Raw genomic sequence first — 16,088 nt, forward strand, 5'->3', positions numbered from 1 at the left:
TGGATACAGATCGTTTGTTCAAATGGTGTCTGATCTGTTGAAATTTACCCTTGAACATTAAAGATACATTATGGAAGATTAGATAAAGAGCTGACAGTTCTCGCTATAATAGTTAAAAACTAGATAATGTGCAGGGAATATTGCTCCACTCTGAACCGGGATATAAACGATTGAATTTTAGGCCTGGATGTGGGTCTGGATGTGACTTCTTGAGAAAAGGTAAAATTGGGAGAACTTCGAGTTATTTTCGAATTGCTGCTACTTGGAGGGCACATGGTACGTTCTGTGAATAACCACACGTACTTCCAAAACCACACGTACTACCAGCACTGCATTTGCCGTACGAATCGGTCAAGACAGTAACTAAACATAGTGTGTTAAATTTACCCCCTGTTCTGCCCCGCCTCAACACCGGAACGAAAAGAGTATTCCGAACACTTGGGACAAATATATTGCTGATCATCCCAATCGGAATCTAGAGCTTTATTAATAACACAACGTAGTTGGAACTAGTCACAGCAAATCGGCATTGGAACCTAAGTATGTGAATGCCCTCGTCTGTCTCAATTTTTGTTAAAACTTTGTGTTACCGAGATTTAGTCAGTCCGGGTAAGCTTACTCTTCCGGACACCTGTTACCACTGTTTGTCGTGTATTTCGTACACGGTGAACAGCCCATTTGCTGATTACACTATTTTGCATATGCCGTCTTTTTAGGACTTCGAATCTTGTCTAATGGTTTGGATTGGTTTTATTTTATTCCTTGATATGACAGTATGAAGACATAAGTAGACGTATCGTACTAAACAAGAATTTGCGTTCATATTTATTTATAAATTTATGTTTAACCCCAATTCTTTGTTTTCAAACAAAAAGTTTATTTATAACTGTAAGGTAACAGCCAACAGTACACATACAATAAATCTGAAAGATAATACTATAAGTAATATCAAATGTTTAAATTTAGTTACAAGTTACTTTCTATATGAAATTTTAAATATAAAATATTCTTATTGTAGACGATATTTACAATTTAAATCTTACTATTACTTTGTTTTCACGCACATTCAATATGTATCGTATCGTGAATCCTGTATCGAGATACGTGGCTTATCATATCTATTGATTGACAGCATTTACTTATTTTGATCGGAGTGCTACTAGCAACGGTTACGAGAGACACACGATGTGATCTGTAAAAGTTTAGTGCTGATTGCTTCAATGCTAGCGGACGGATGAATATTGGCAAGTTGTCAAAAATGAGTTGGGACAGATCCTGTTATTTGTGACACTTTAATGCTGATTGGATGACGGGTGAACATTGGCAGGTTGCCAAAAATGATTTATGAAGTTTTATATTTGATGACATTTTTAAAAAGTAAGTTTGTTTTAAATTTTACCAGGTAATATTATGTGGTCTTTTGCGTGGAATATTTCTCCACAAGAGTTCCAAAAGATATTAGACCTGTAAAAATAAATGACAGAAGTTTGATTAAATACAAATTCCGCTAGATTTTTGACAAGGCGTGCTGGGTCTGTGGTGTTTTTCATCGCACGAGTTCCACATCCTATTGGGCTTAACAATTTTTTTTTAAAAAAAAAACATTCTTCTAAGACCCACTTGTATACCTGTGCGGTACCACATTCCACAAAAGTGTTTCGACTTGAGTCGAAAATCTTGTGGAATTTGATCCAAGTCGAAAATCTTGTGGAATTTGTTCCAAGTTGAAAATCTTGTGGAATTTGTTCCAAGTCGAAAATTTTGTGGAATTTGGTCTGTGGTTTTTTTCACCATAAGACAAAACACTCTATCACAATTAATCTAATCGAAAATCTTCTGGAATGTGGTACCACACAGGGATATAAGTGGTCTGAGAGCCATGTCTAACCGGAATAAGATTAGAAATGATTCTACTACTGATGTCTTCCGTCTTGCTCCAGCCACAGTAGTGTAAAGTTCTAAGGCCTTCCATTGCCCAAGGGAGGTTGGATGGCCGAATGGTTAGCACGTGCCCGCTGTATCATAAGGCCTGTCATTGAGTCAACTGGCGTGGTTTCGAATCCCCGGTTGTACGTGACAAGGAGTAGGGTCGCCTGTCCAACCTCGTGGGTTTTCTCTAGGTCATCCGGTTTCCCCCCACTGCTAAAGACCCCTACGCGCAAGCAAATTATTGAAATAAAATTAAAAACCATATGTTAAACCGAAATGACTGTCGATGGAAATTTGGCCCGGACAGCGGCACTACGGCCTACTCTTATATCGAATTCCAACAGCCAAGGGATCTTTTACGTGCACGTCAATGTGCACACGGGACCTCGGTTTTTCCTGTCATCCGAATGACTAGACAACTGTCCTTGTCAGGACATCCGTCCTGCACCACTGACAAGGGGAAATCAAACGGAATAGAAACTAGTAACCTTTGACGTAAATTTCATATTTATTTAAATAATTATTTCTTTTACTTATTATTATATCCCTTTTATGGTGTACGAGTAATTTATTGTATATTAGAGGGGCTGCGTTCCCCCTTTTTTGTTTTTGATGGGAGGGGCGGAGGGGTTGTCGCTGAAAGACAAAGCATCGATCCAAATCCGTTAATGAGGCGCGGTACCAGTTCGCTTCCTTCTGCATGGAGTCTAATATAATACCATATACCTATCTATTTGGAATAAATGAAATCAGCTTTAACGTCCTATTTTTCCGCATCAACCGGGCTAATACAACTGGTTAACTAAGCAAATGTTACGTATTCGTCACTGAAATCCAATCGTCAACGGCCCTTTTATGTGTACTGGGTGACAATATGTGCGAACCCATCCCAAAGACTAGACTCTTTTCTTTGCTACAAAGACTCCATCCCCACCCACCGGTCCTGTACCTCTGACAAGGGGACACCGGACTGGAATATCTGGAGAAGCGTTCTGGGATTGAATCCAGCCCCAGAAGGTCAGTGACCCAACGGCATACTCACAAGCCCAGCGACTTCCTAATTTGAATATAAATGAAATGAAATGTGGCGGTTTAACGCCCTACTGTTCTGCTCCGACTGGGCTAATGAAGACGGGCATACGCCATACAGTGTGGTATGAGGGAAATTTTGCACGGACAGCGGAGCTATACGGCCTACTCTTATATCGAATTCCAACTGTCAATGGATCTTTTACGTGCACGCCAATGTGTACACGGGACCTCGGTTTTTCGTCCCATCCTAATTTGAATATATCCTCTAATCTATGGTGATGTTACCAGCATCTCTGAACAATGACTTGTGGACATTTAAAACAACCCAGACAACGTATAGCCGATCGGATGGGGCTAAAAACTGACGATCCGTGTACACACTCGCGTACACGTAAAAGTACCCTTTTTTGGCAGTTGAAATTCGATATAAGAGTGGGCCATATCGCTGCTGTCCTGAACAAAATTTCTCTCATAGCACTCTATGGTGTATGCCTGTCTTTATTATCCCAATCGGAGTAGAACGTTAAGCCCTATTTCATTATTTTGTACGACTCGATCTTTCATAACTCGTCAATGCCTCTGTTAATAATGTCATTCCTACAACCTTCTATAATGTATTTAATTTTATCTCTAGGTGTCACATGTGTTAGGGTAGAATTACCCTCCGTGCATGACTACCAGCTGTCATGGGACGTAGCAAACAGAACAGATTTTAAATTCAAAGTTCAAGCCGAGACGGATGTAATGTTGTCTCTCGATACAGACAGACCAAGTAACAATGATCCGAGAATAGTGATCGGCGGAGCGGGAAATACCTATACAGGAGTCTTCGATTGCCCTACATGTACTGCAGGTTTAAGACGTAAAAACAATAGTCCCCTATCTAGTGGTACCAAGAAGTCTTTTTGGGTAAACTTGTCGACCAATATTATTAGTTGTGGTTTCGGGATATTAACAACGGTTGATCAAATTTTCCATTACTCACCCTTTCCTAAAACAAATCGGATATGGATAAGTTCATATCCGACCTCTACAGCTTCATGGGAAATACGTGAGTATTAATTTGAATGTCAAAAATTTGCGTTTTCAATTTTATACGCCTACATTTCATGTGGACTTATTATGTTGCCCCCCCCCCCTTCATCTGTGTTTCCGTTCTCATTTGTTTATATCCCAAAGATCTCGATACCTTTCGATATTGGCACGTATCGGACCGTAACTTTATGGGTTATTACCCCAGGGTGTATATATGTTAATATTCAACAGATCACAGTGGCCACTCCCCTTTACGCAAATAGTGGAAAAACATGTAATACATATACCAAGGTAGTCGACCCACTGCAGGTCACAATATTTGTTCGATATAGATGGTTTTATTCCGTTCTGTTCCACTACCTGGGTTAATCTATGAGGGGGGCACGTTTTCAAGTTATCCGCCCTTGATGATTGTGCTATGTTTATCAACCAATCCCATAAATCGTTAATTGAAAAGGAAGTTGGCAAAGGGAAGTAACGCTCAACGGACAAGGTTAGGTGTTAGCCTAAATGCTATTTTAAATGCGTATATATTAACAACAAATTATATAATATACTCTTCAAAAAAAAGTAGGGGATATTCAGAAACAATACAAAACTGCGGAAATGCACTGCTGTTTTTATTAGAGGTTACCAGTGTATGTTAATAACAGGCCAATTGCCTACACATGAACATAAACAGTTTATATGGGTGGCTTATCTGACGGCCCCATTTCACTCGCAAAGAGATACACTGGCAAAAGTGAAAATGGACGTTTTTGATTATTGTCTTAATAATGAGTAATTGCTCCACCAATCCTCATACATTCAGCAATTCTTGCAGTATTGTCGGTTGACGTTGACGTCGACGAACACGTCTCCCGATCAAATTAAACGTAAAACACTAAAGCTAAACAGTAAATCGTATGCAAGAACCGATAGGAAAGCAAACATGGATAGGATAAACCAGCACGCGGCAGTTTTCATCAACCCTCCCTTGAAGTGTCAAATTTGACAATGAACCCCTCCTACGTGCATGGCGCTATTGCGTGTCGCATGTGCAGCTCAGTGGTTCTGTTGGGGCGATAAGTTCTTCATCTGTGAACATACTCGCAAAGCATGTCAAGTGTCGTGACTATTTATCATATCACAACCTGCATAGGTATTTGCATTTCAATATCGCCTACTTTTTTTGAAGAGTATATTATATTAATGTAGACCGGACTTTTGTGTAGGTTCAAGAGTTTTATTGAGAATCGTTTGTTCGTTCCGGGAGTTTTACGTCCACGTGATATTGTGAATCAAATTGCCAAGTATAATTTCAATAATAATAAATATAACAGAATGAAACATTTCAGACAAGGACCGAATAGTAATAATAGTAATATAAGTCAAACATATAGATGTTATACATATTTGAAATCAGCGAAACATACTACAGATTTTGATAATTAAATATAAATAAATCATTCAGTAAATGGACATGGATATGGTTATCTACCCTTATAAAAACGAAGGCGAAACGACAGGTTGGTTTACTGTTCTTTGATTGGTTCGTAGACTACAGCTACAATCAAGACCAGGGCAGATAATTTGAAATCGTGGAAACCCTATGGATTAACCCAGGGTATAGTGGAGTATAACGGAATGAGAGCACTGGGGATACCGAGGATGGGTTATGTTATGCCCGCTGCCTTTAACGCAAAATGTGAAATATGTACAAAGTTTGTGGACCCTCTAGAGGCCATGAAATTTATCCGATTCAAACGAAACGTGATCAAATGATGTCGGGTGAGTTTGATTTTGGTGTGCAATGGACCTTCCGAGCCAGATTTTTTTTTTTAAATTTGGTTGGAACAATTAGATTATGAGAGGCCGAACCTTATCGATAAGCACTGTTCTGTGAACTTTTGTTCCAGAGGTATGCCCCTTAACCGATCATTTGGCGTTCCATAACCTTCTGTTCAGGAGAAATCCCCTTGCTAAAAACCATCTTAACGCGACAGGTGCAACATTTTTCCTTGTTCTCTTTTTGAACCGATGGGCATACCTTGCGCGGCAACCACTTAATTTCTTTGTTAAAGTATTCAGTATGTTCAGGAAACGTCTACATTTATCCATTATTTATGAATTATTATAGCAAGTACAGCCAACTTTGTATCTTAATCTTACACAATGTATCTTTAAACGCTTCTTTCTTCTGGCTCAGTGCGTGAGACACTGGCTCAATAGCCAGGAAATCTGGATATCCCCGGAATTTTCAAGCGCGGGACCTGGCAAAGTACAACGTCTAGTTGTACAAGTTGCTGTGCACGCAAAAGAACCCTTGGCATTTGGAATATGATTAAAGATGGGCGGAACCGCTGCGACCGTGGCTAAATATCACTCACAACACACATTTGATTTCTTCTTAATTTCAGCTGATTACTTGACAATGACGATTCCCTCAACTCTTCTACCTAATACAACAGTTCACTGGGATGTAGCTGGTATTACATCAGCTTTATTGTCCATAGAAACTTGTGGAAGCGTTGATCTAATCTTCACCACAGATATAGCTGGTGATTATTATCAAGTTGGTTTAGGTGATTGTGCCAAGACGTGTACAACAATAACTAAATTCATGTCGTCCTCTACTCCAACCATCAAGACAGCCACTGAGAATCCTCTACAATGCTCCAGTTTTGCAGATATATGGATAAGTTGGGAGAGTGGTGCTAGAAAACTAGAAGTTGGAACAGGGCACGTTCTAAATCAGAATATCTTGGTTGCTATGGAGAACCTCGATGATCTGAACACTATTGAAAAGATGGAACCAAGGAGCACAGATACGACACAGTGGAAAATAGGTAGGAACTTTGTTGCGTTTCGTAGCTACAGTGGAGAATGCCGCATGTTCTCCTCGGATACCCAGTGTTAATATTGCTGACTCGACAATAGATCTATGTTATTTAAATGACATTTAGAAATTAATACGTACACGCCAACGATTACTCAGTGTTCCGCACTAGCAGAACAACGAGACATCCAGTCAGTTGTCTTCGGCCACTGGCAAGAAGAAACTAGACAGAACTTGAAGAGAAAGCAGGACCTCCGTGGTTGGTGAGCAGGCACAATACTTGGATTATGTACGCCCATTGTTCCATTTAAACCTGGCCATTTCGTGATAGGGCTGAAACGTGGATAATTTGTTTCAATAGCATTTGGTAATTGAACATGAATACACGTTTCGAGTAGTCTTCTCATCGGTGCTGGATAAAGACTACAACTGCCGAATCTAAACGTCGCTCAGTAAGAAACAGTTGTTCGTAGATTATGTCCTGCGTAGGCTAAAGAAAATTTGGGCGGGGTGGGATGTAAACTTGATTTCAAATGAATATAGTAATATTTTAAAGCCAGAATAAGAATTATCCTGACCCCGATTTTATTTGATGTCGATTAAATTATCCTTGAATTTATTTCGTTTTCAGATCTGTATGGGTGTGAGTTTTTGAGCTGGCAAGAATGGGGTGGTTGGTTAATTTGTGGCAGGGCTGGTCAGGTCAAGCATAGATATCGTGTCTGTCAGTGTGAACATCCTCCATCAGATCCAAACTTTGATCCTTACTTCTATTGTAATGGCGATTACAGAGAAGAAATTAGAAGTATGAGTATTCCTTTGTATTTTAGGGTGTGGGTGCGGGGATTATGTGTTCATGGAGCTATTTGCTGTGTCGGGATTGTTTTTGACACCTGGCAACCAAAAAGTGTTCCCTGGGATTTTGGCTGTGTCCACGCGCCGGATTCAATATTATTATGGCCTAAAAGGGGATATTTATAACGAAACAAATCGATCTATAAGGAAGTAAACGGTCACCGTCTTTACCGTTTGATACATCATAACCTCCACCATGGGGACATAAAGGCCAAAGGAGAGCTGTGGTGTCTGGGTGAGTAAAACGTTGGCTCCCTAACCTGGAGGTCCTGAGTTTGACCACGGTGTTGGCCGAGAAAGTTCATCGGCAAGGGACAACGCATAGTCGTACTGATGAGTTGAAAAACTATTGGTGGGCACGTAAAGATCCTTTGGACCTCAGGTTTTCGTCCCATCCGAAAATTTCTGAGGTACTTTCTTGTCAAATTCAGAAAAGAGTTTGAGACGAGATTTCAATGATTAACATATTTTAGTAATGTGCCTAGGCATGCATTGCACATCTTTTAAATTAGTCGAATTTTTATTTCAAATTGTAATTACGTTTTGATTACGTACACAACACACTGCCCTTGTCAATCCCTCCACTGGCAAGAGGAAACCAAGCCTGAAAATCCCAATGAACTTTCTCGTCAAACGCCGCTACTGATTAATCATTGTCCCTTCGCCTTTTTGGTAAAAACTGTATTTTTAACCTTTTGGTTATTTGTTCAAATTTTCTATTGATTTCGCCAAATTATTTTTCAGTTTTTAACATAGGTGTCACTATTCTTGCCGAAAGTAACTCGATTTTGACAAAACTATATTTTCTACCTTTCAAACAAATATTTTGTTTTTAAGCTAGTGTTAATAGTTGATTCTCTATATATATTAACTTCATTCAACAAATACCCCATGAAAAGATACGGTTTCGTTGGTTCCGGAAATGACGTCAGTTAAATGTTGGAGATTCCCCAGCGAAACCCACTATAACTGCATCACGACTCTAGCAATCATCATCATCATCATCGTCATCATCATCATCACCACCATCATCACCCATTATTATTATTATTATTATTATTCGATAAAAGTTACCATTCTGGTTTTTCAGGTTACGCTGTCATGTGCAGGACATGGAAATATAAGGGTAAACTTTATTCCACAACCATGGATAAATCAGTTACCACCGAAGTCTCACAGGCAGCCTGTATGTTAAATTGTAGAACATCATTACCCAATTGCTACTATATATCTTACAATAAGTTGGAGAAACTGTGTTGGATGTATATCGGGGGATTACCACATTTTCAGTACGTAGCGAATCAGTTCATCCCCAATGAAAATTTTAAAACACACGCTTTTATTCAGTAGACGATCATTTATTTATAACACGGCACCAAATGTACACTTAAAACACGGTACTAGATGATCAGTTATAACACGGCACCGGATGGTCAGTTTATAACACCAGATGGCCAGTTTAAACACTTCCTTAGATGATTATTTTAAACACGACTTTAGATGATCAGTTATTTGTAGCACGGCACCAGATGTACAGTTATAACACGGCACCAAATTCGTTATAACACGGCACCAGATGATCCGTTATAACACAACAACAGATAACACGGCACCAGATGATCCGGTATAACACGATACCAGATGATCAATTCAAACAAACCACCACATGATCAGTTATAACAGTTATTTGTAACACGGCAACAGATCTACAGTTATAACAAGGCACATAAAGTTAGTTATAACGCGACACCAGATGATCAGTTATAACACGGCACCAAATGATCAGTTATTTATATTACGACACCAGATGATAAGTTTAAACACGACACTAGATGATCAGTTATTTGTAGCACGGCGCCAGATGATCTGTTATAACACGGCATCAGTTGGTTGGTTAAAACAAGTACTTAATTTGATTATAACGCGGCATCAGATGATCGATTATAAAACGGCACCAGATGATCAGTTATAACACAGCACCAGATGACCAGTTATAACACGGCTCTAAGGGATCAGTTATAACACGACACCAGATGATCCGTTATAACACGGCACCAAAAGATTAGTTATAACACGATACCAGATGATCAATTATCACACGACATCAGATGATCTGTTATAACACGGAATCAGATGATCCATTATAACACAGCACCAGATGATTAGTTATAACACGGCACCAGATGAACAGTTATAACACGACACCAAATGATCAGATATGATCTGTTATAACACGGTGCCAAAAAAATATGTTTTAACACGGCATCAAATGTTTAGTTGTAATACGACACGTGATGATCTACATTATTTGGTAAATGATCTAAGAATAACGCTGCACATGGACGGGCATTAGATTCAAGATACATAAGATGAAAAATGTACGTATAGCCAATGGTTGCTATATCCACTTTACGGCAAGTTCACACCAATCTGATTAAAATTAATTCGGTTGTTAACGTTTAAGTATCCGACACGCCAAAACGCTTTTCACTTTTTCAATTACGACATTAATCTGGTTGATTGGTTGGTGACGTCACAGGCACTACACATAGTATATACATTATCTATACAATATATCACTGTCCGCACAATATATCACTGTCTATACACACCACCAGTTGACAAGTGTCTTTTGACGGTCCAAATACCACGTGACTGGCCTAATCATAATCACCGAATTATTGTCTTACATTGTTATAGGGCCTTGTTATAGATTAGACATTTGTGATTTGAATATTTTGAGTGAATTTAAAATGCCGTATCATGCCGTAGATCCATTTAAGCGTTCTTTGTTTAAATAGGCCACGTGGCAAATGAAGACGACCCAAGCAATTAGCGCATTTACCGGTAATTTGGATAACTCCGTAATACTTGATATCCCAAACTATTCTCTATAAGTAGAGAAAAACAAATGGTGCCAGTCATTTATCGATATATTCATTATTAGCTATATATAATAATAATAACAATTTCTATACATAAAGACCAACTTTTATCGTAACTTCATTTGAAATTCACAGCAAATATGGAATTTTCCGATGACTATGCATAACTCATGAAAGGTATCTTCAAGCCGAACGAGAACGTTATGCACGTCGAAAAGCAGCTGGAACACGCAAAATGATTGATGATATGACTCCCCGTGAAAAACGGAAGCAACGGAAAACATGGAATTTGCATCAGCGTAATCATCGCCAACAATTAAAGACATATGCTGGCCTTTTGACACCACCAGGCAGTCCGGATTCTGAACTTCAACCAGCACAGAACTCTAACACAAATAAAGTCCGTGGTCGCAAGCAAATTCGCCGTGATAGGGCAAAGGCCTACAGGAAAATTGAAAGCCTGACTGTTAAACTCCAACAAGCTCAGAAATCCACAAAAAGAGTCCAGAAACCCTATGAACGCGCTGTGAAAAAAATGAATGTAAAAAAAATGTAAATCAAAGAGAATTCTTGACTATGGTAATAGAAAAAAAATTCAAAAGTGTCTCACATTTTCTCTTAGCCTTGCTAAAAGTATAAGGGAGCGATACCGAACACTGCGGACCCAACGAGAGAAGAAACTAGTGCGAACTGTATTTTGTAACTCATATCTAAAGAAATACCGACTTATCAAGTACTCATCAACATTACTTGGCGTTCCTCTGAATACTCTCAAGTCAACACAATTTCAGAGAAAACGTCGTCGTGATCGACATTCTGATAATACGATAAAAGCTATCCAGGATTTTTTTCTGAGAGATGACAACAGTTCAATGCGTCCCGGGAAAAGAGACACAATAACTCAAGCGAAAAAAAAGATTCAGAAACGTCTTTTGTGTGATACAATGCTGAATCTACATCATAAGTTTGTCTACGAGAATCCCAAATTAAAAGTTTCATATGTTTTCTTTTGTCGACAGAAACCATTTTGGGTTGTAAGACCAACAATATCGGACAGAGAAACTTGCAAATGCCGTACGCATGAAAATATCCAACTTATGGCAGACAGACTGTATAGTCTGAAGATAATCACAGAAAGAGATCCAGAGAAACTCCTCTCTTCCATTTGCTGCTCTGTCAAGTGTTGTGAATGTATGTACAGGGAATGTGCAGAGTGCAAAGACTCACGACTGAAGTATGAAAAATATAATCCGACGGAGACAACTTGGTTGTATGAATGGAGAGTTGTTGACCATGACTACAAAAATCACACAACAGGCAAAATAGAAACAACAAAGAAAACTGTTAAGGTTAGAGCTGAATGACCTTTGGACCATCTTGCAGATATATTTCAGGAAAATTTAGGCAGAAAACTTGGATGTCATGTGTTCAATTTGGAGCATCTAATGCTCAGGTAACCCTCCTTACTGGTATGTTGTAAACAAAAAATAATTCAATGGCGTTTGCATCAGTTTCTGATTGTAGACGACATGACGCTTCTGCAATTTGGGCACATATGAAACCTGTGTTTGACCATATTTCCAAAAAAACATCCAGAAATTGACACTGTTTATTTTATATCAGATGGACCAACGACACAATATAGGTGTAAAAAGAATTTCTACTTGTTATCAACTTTACCGTTTGAATGGAATATGAAGCATGTTAATTTGTCGTTTCTGGAAGCGTGTCATGGCAAAGGGGCCGCTGATGGCGTTGGCGGTGTCCTGAAAAGAACGGCAGACCGTCTTGTTGCAGAAGGTAATGATCTTGTAGACGCCAAATCAGTTTTCAACATGTTGTCGGAAACCACAAATGTAACCCTGTTCTATGTCACGGAGGAAGATGTTAAACAAATTGATGAATTTGTATTGCCTGTTATGTTAAGACCTATCCGAGGTACTATGGCATTTCACCAACTTATTAGCAGTGAGAGAGCGAAAGTGCATTGTAGACGTCTAAGCTGTTTTTGCAATGATGGACACATCTGCCATTGCTTTAAACCACTCTTCCATGAGTTCCCAGGGAGTAGGAAAGAATTGATGAAAAATGATACAAACAGACCAAGAGGTAGTGACACTTCTACCCCTGAAACACTAAGTAATGCTGTAGACAAATCAACTCCAATGTCTACAGAAAACAAATCTCTCGACAGTTCTAATGCTGAAGCCAAATTGTGCCCAGTATATGTTTTTAATGAGAATCTAATCGGTAAATTTTGTATAGTTCTCTATGACAAAAAGGGGTTTCCTTCTCTCATCGAAGACGCTGATGAGGAATCAATTAGAGTAAGTTCCATGTGTCGAGCAGGACCGAATCGTTTTTTCTGGCCATCAAGAGCAGATAATGACATTTAGTATGAATACACTGATGTTGTGACACTTATTCCTGTACCAAAACATGTTACTGGCAGACATTTCCAGGTTGAACCAGAAATTTGGGAGGCGGTTCAGTTAAATTTAGACGATTGGATAAGATAATATTTAATAGCTAGTGATAATCTCTAACAGGGGGCCTGGTCGAGTGGTCTTAAATGTGCTTTAAATCATAAGGACTGTCGTTTAGTCAAGTGGCAAGGTTTCGATCCCACACTAGTATGTGCAAAGGAGTGTGTTGCCTATCCTCTGGGTCCTCCGGTTTCCTACCACTGTTAAAGACTATTGAAATATTGAAATAAAATTGTATATGTTAGTCCTGAAATGACCTAGTTTGTGTCAAGGGGGACATTAAGTCATATCTCTCTCTAAAAGGGGAATTGTTGATTTTTAAAAATGTTCTTTTCATGAAAGTGAAAGGTTATTTGAATTAACTTTAGTCTTGAAAGTTTTCTTCAGTTCATACATGTATTTTACAGATGGTTGTAGAGTTTATAACAATATAATATAATTGATAAAAAAACCCAACTTTATTCAGTATTCAAGGCCTCCGGCCCATACATAGTACAGTGTGCTCAAAAAATATATTTACAATTGCAATTTTCAATTAATATTATGAAAACAAAAATAATAATCATTATGATTTACATAATATTTAAATAATATTTTACATTATGACAATAATACACATATAATATGTATATATTATTGTCATAATGTGAAATATTATTTAAATTTGTTCTTACTGACCTTATAATACTTTATAATTAACCAAATGCAGTTTGAAATTATTTGAAATATGCAAACTTTAAAGTCAGTTAATGTTTTATGGTATTTAAATCTTAATCTCAGTCCATAATATATAGACATAGCCAGTTTATATATACAATCATTGTCATTCATTAAAGTTTATTTAATTTAGTTTTATTTAAGTTCAGTCTTTCATCGAATGTTCTTTAATTCGACCTTATTTATCTCATGTCTATCCTTGACGATTGTTTTATGTTTGTTGAGTTTATTTAATATGATAAATAATTTCTAGCCTCTAGAATTCCATCAAAGGTCCATCCTGATTGATTTGTTATGTTTCTAGACTTTTTCACTGTGGTGATCTTTCGTTATAAATGGTTGAATTTTAATGTCAGTACCGTTACAGCTCGTCATTACCGCAACTTATTTGTCATTACCATAACAGAAAAGAAATGCATGTTTTAAAAAGAAGTCTAATTTATTTTCTTAATTCATGTGGCATGTGTACTTTGGCAGTGTGTCATTTCTTCATATCAGTGATCTGAATTAAACTATCTTTAAACTAGGCGAAGTGATTGTCAAAATTTGGCACTGTTTAATGAATAAAAAATATATATATATGGATTGATGAATATAATTCTTACTTTAATTTAATATTGATTTCCCTACACAACTTCTAATGAGATATATTACTTTGACTAGCCATTATCAACAGTTAGATTGTTGCAATTTAATTGACTTTTCCTAAAATCGTCTAACAAAACTTTGTTATGGTACTGACTAATTAGTGGGTGGGTATGATAATATAGTGGCCACAATTCAGACTTGTTTGAATAAAAGTGCACTGATCGTATCATTTTCTAATGTAGAAACTATCCATATTCTCATATGTTCATGAAGAAAACCTGAAATAGTTCATTTATTTGAAAAGTTGCAAACTTGACAAGTGTTGTTGTTTTCTGATAACGACCCAGATCCCCCTCATTTCTCAGCCAATCAACGCTGGGAATCTTATTACCATGTACGGTTTCATGCATACTACGGGCGTAGTAACTGAGGTTACAACCCGGCATCACGATATTTTTAACCCGACAATATTAAAAATGTCGCGTAAAAATGTCGAGTTGTCGGGTTCAAATGTCGTGATGTCGGGTTGTGGTGGTGTCGGGTTGTCGTGGTGTCGGGTTATCGGCCATATTGCCCTCAATACTGATCCTGGTGTTGGTCAAGAAAGTTCCCCGGGATTTTTCAGTGTGGTTTCTCCATGTCGGTAGTGCAGGACAAAGGGTCTGGCAAAGTATCTAGTTGTGTAGATGGGACAAAAAACAAGCCCTTGTGTACACATTGGCGTGCACATATAAGAATCCTTCACAGTTGAATTTCGATGAAGAAGTGCCACGGTCCATTGAAAATTTCTGTCATAGCACTCTGCGTAGCGTATGCCTATCTTCAATAACCCGATTGGTGCAGAAATGTAGGAAAATTGAATGAAATGAAAATGTCTTTAACGTTCTACTGTTCTGCTCTGACTTTGCTAATGAAGACGGGCATACGCTATACAGTGTACTGTGAGGGGAACTTTGCCCGGATAGCGGCGCAACGGTCTACTCGTATACTGTATGTAGACAAACAAGACTTTCACCGTTTTTAATACCTTAAATCACTGTCCAAAGTTTTCGGGAAGACCCCAGATTAAACGAAGGGCTGTCATGTTGCTGTACTTGGCATAGATTTGATTGAACGGAAAGAATAGACACACTCCCTCAAAAGCTCAAGTATCATTAGCCAATCCAGCAATGGGCAGAGAGGGATTTCTCGGGCCATTGCTTCAGGAATATGCCCACTTCCTGTGTGGTCCATCATTGATTTCTCCTGTTCCTCTCACGCCCATAGCTCGTTGATATCTCGACGGGGTTGTGTCAATCACAGAAAGCTGCTCTTTCGACTCCACTATCAAGAACAAATAGTCTATACCCAAACATAATTAATATTAGCATTACCGCTCCGTCTCTAAGCTCCGGTTTGTTTCTAACTACCATCATTGAAAAGGTTGTAGCTTCCAGATTCATGGATTATACTGCACGGAAATGCGCGCAGGGTAACCTAGATGAGCTGTTCCAGACTACCTACAAACAGTTTCACAGATCTGAGACTGCCCTTGTACGAAACTAGAATAATGTTTTACATCAAACAGACGATAGGGGCTATGTTTCCCTGGTCATGCTTGATCTTAGCTCCCCTTACAACACCATAAATCGGGTGGCCCAGCGAAAATGAGTAATCCATTAAATTTTGAATAATTCAAAATGTATTGGACCTATATCACTAGTACCATTTTACATGTCGTACACTATACAGGTCCGTTTAACA

This window comes from Patella vulgata, chromosome 6 (genome assembly GCF_932274485.2).
Source record: "Patella vulgata chromosome 6, xgPatVulg1.2, whole genome shotgun sequence".
NCBI classification, from domain to species: domain Eukaryota; kingdom Metazoa; phylum Mollusca; class Gastropoda; family Patellidae; genus Patella; species Patella vulgata.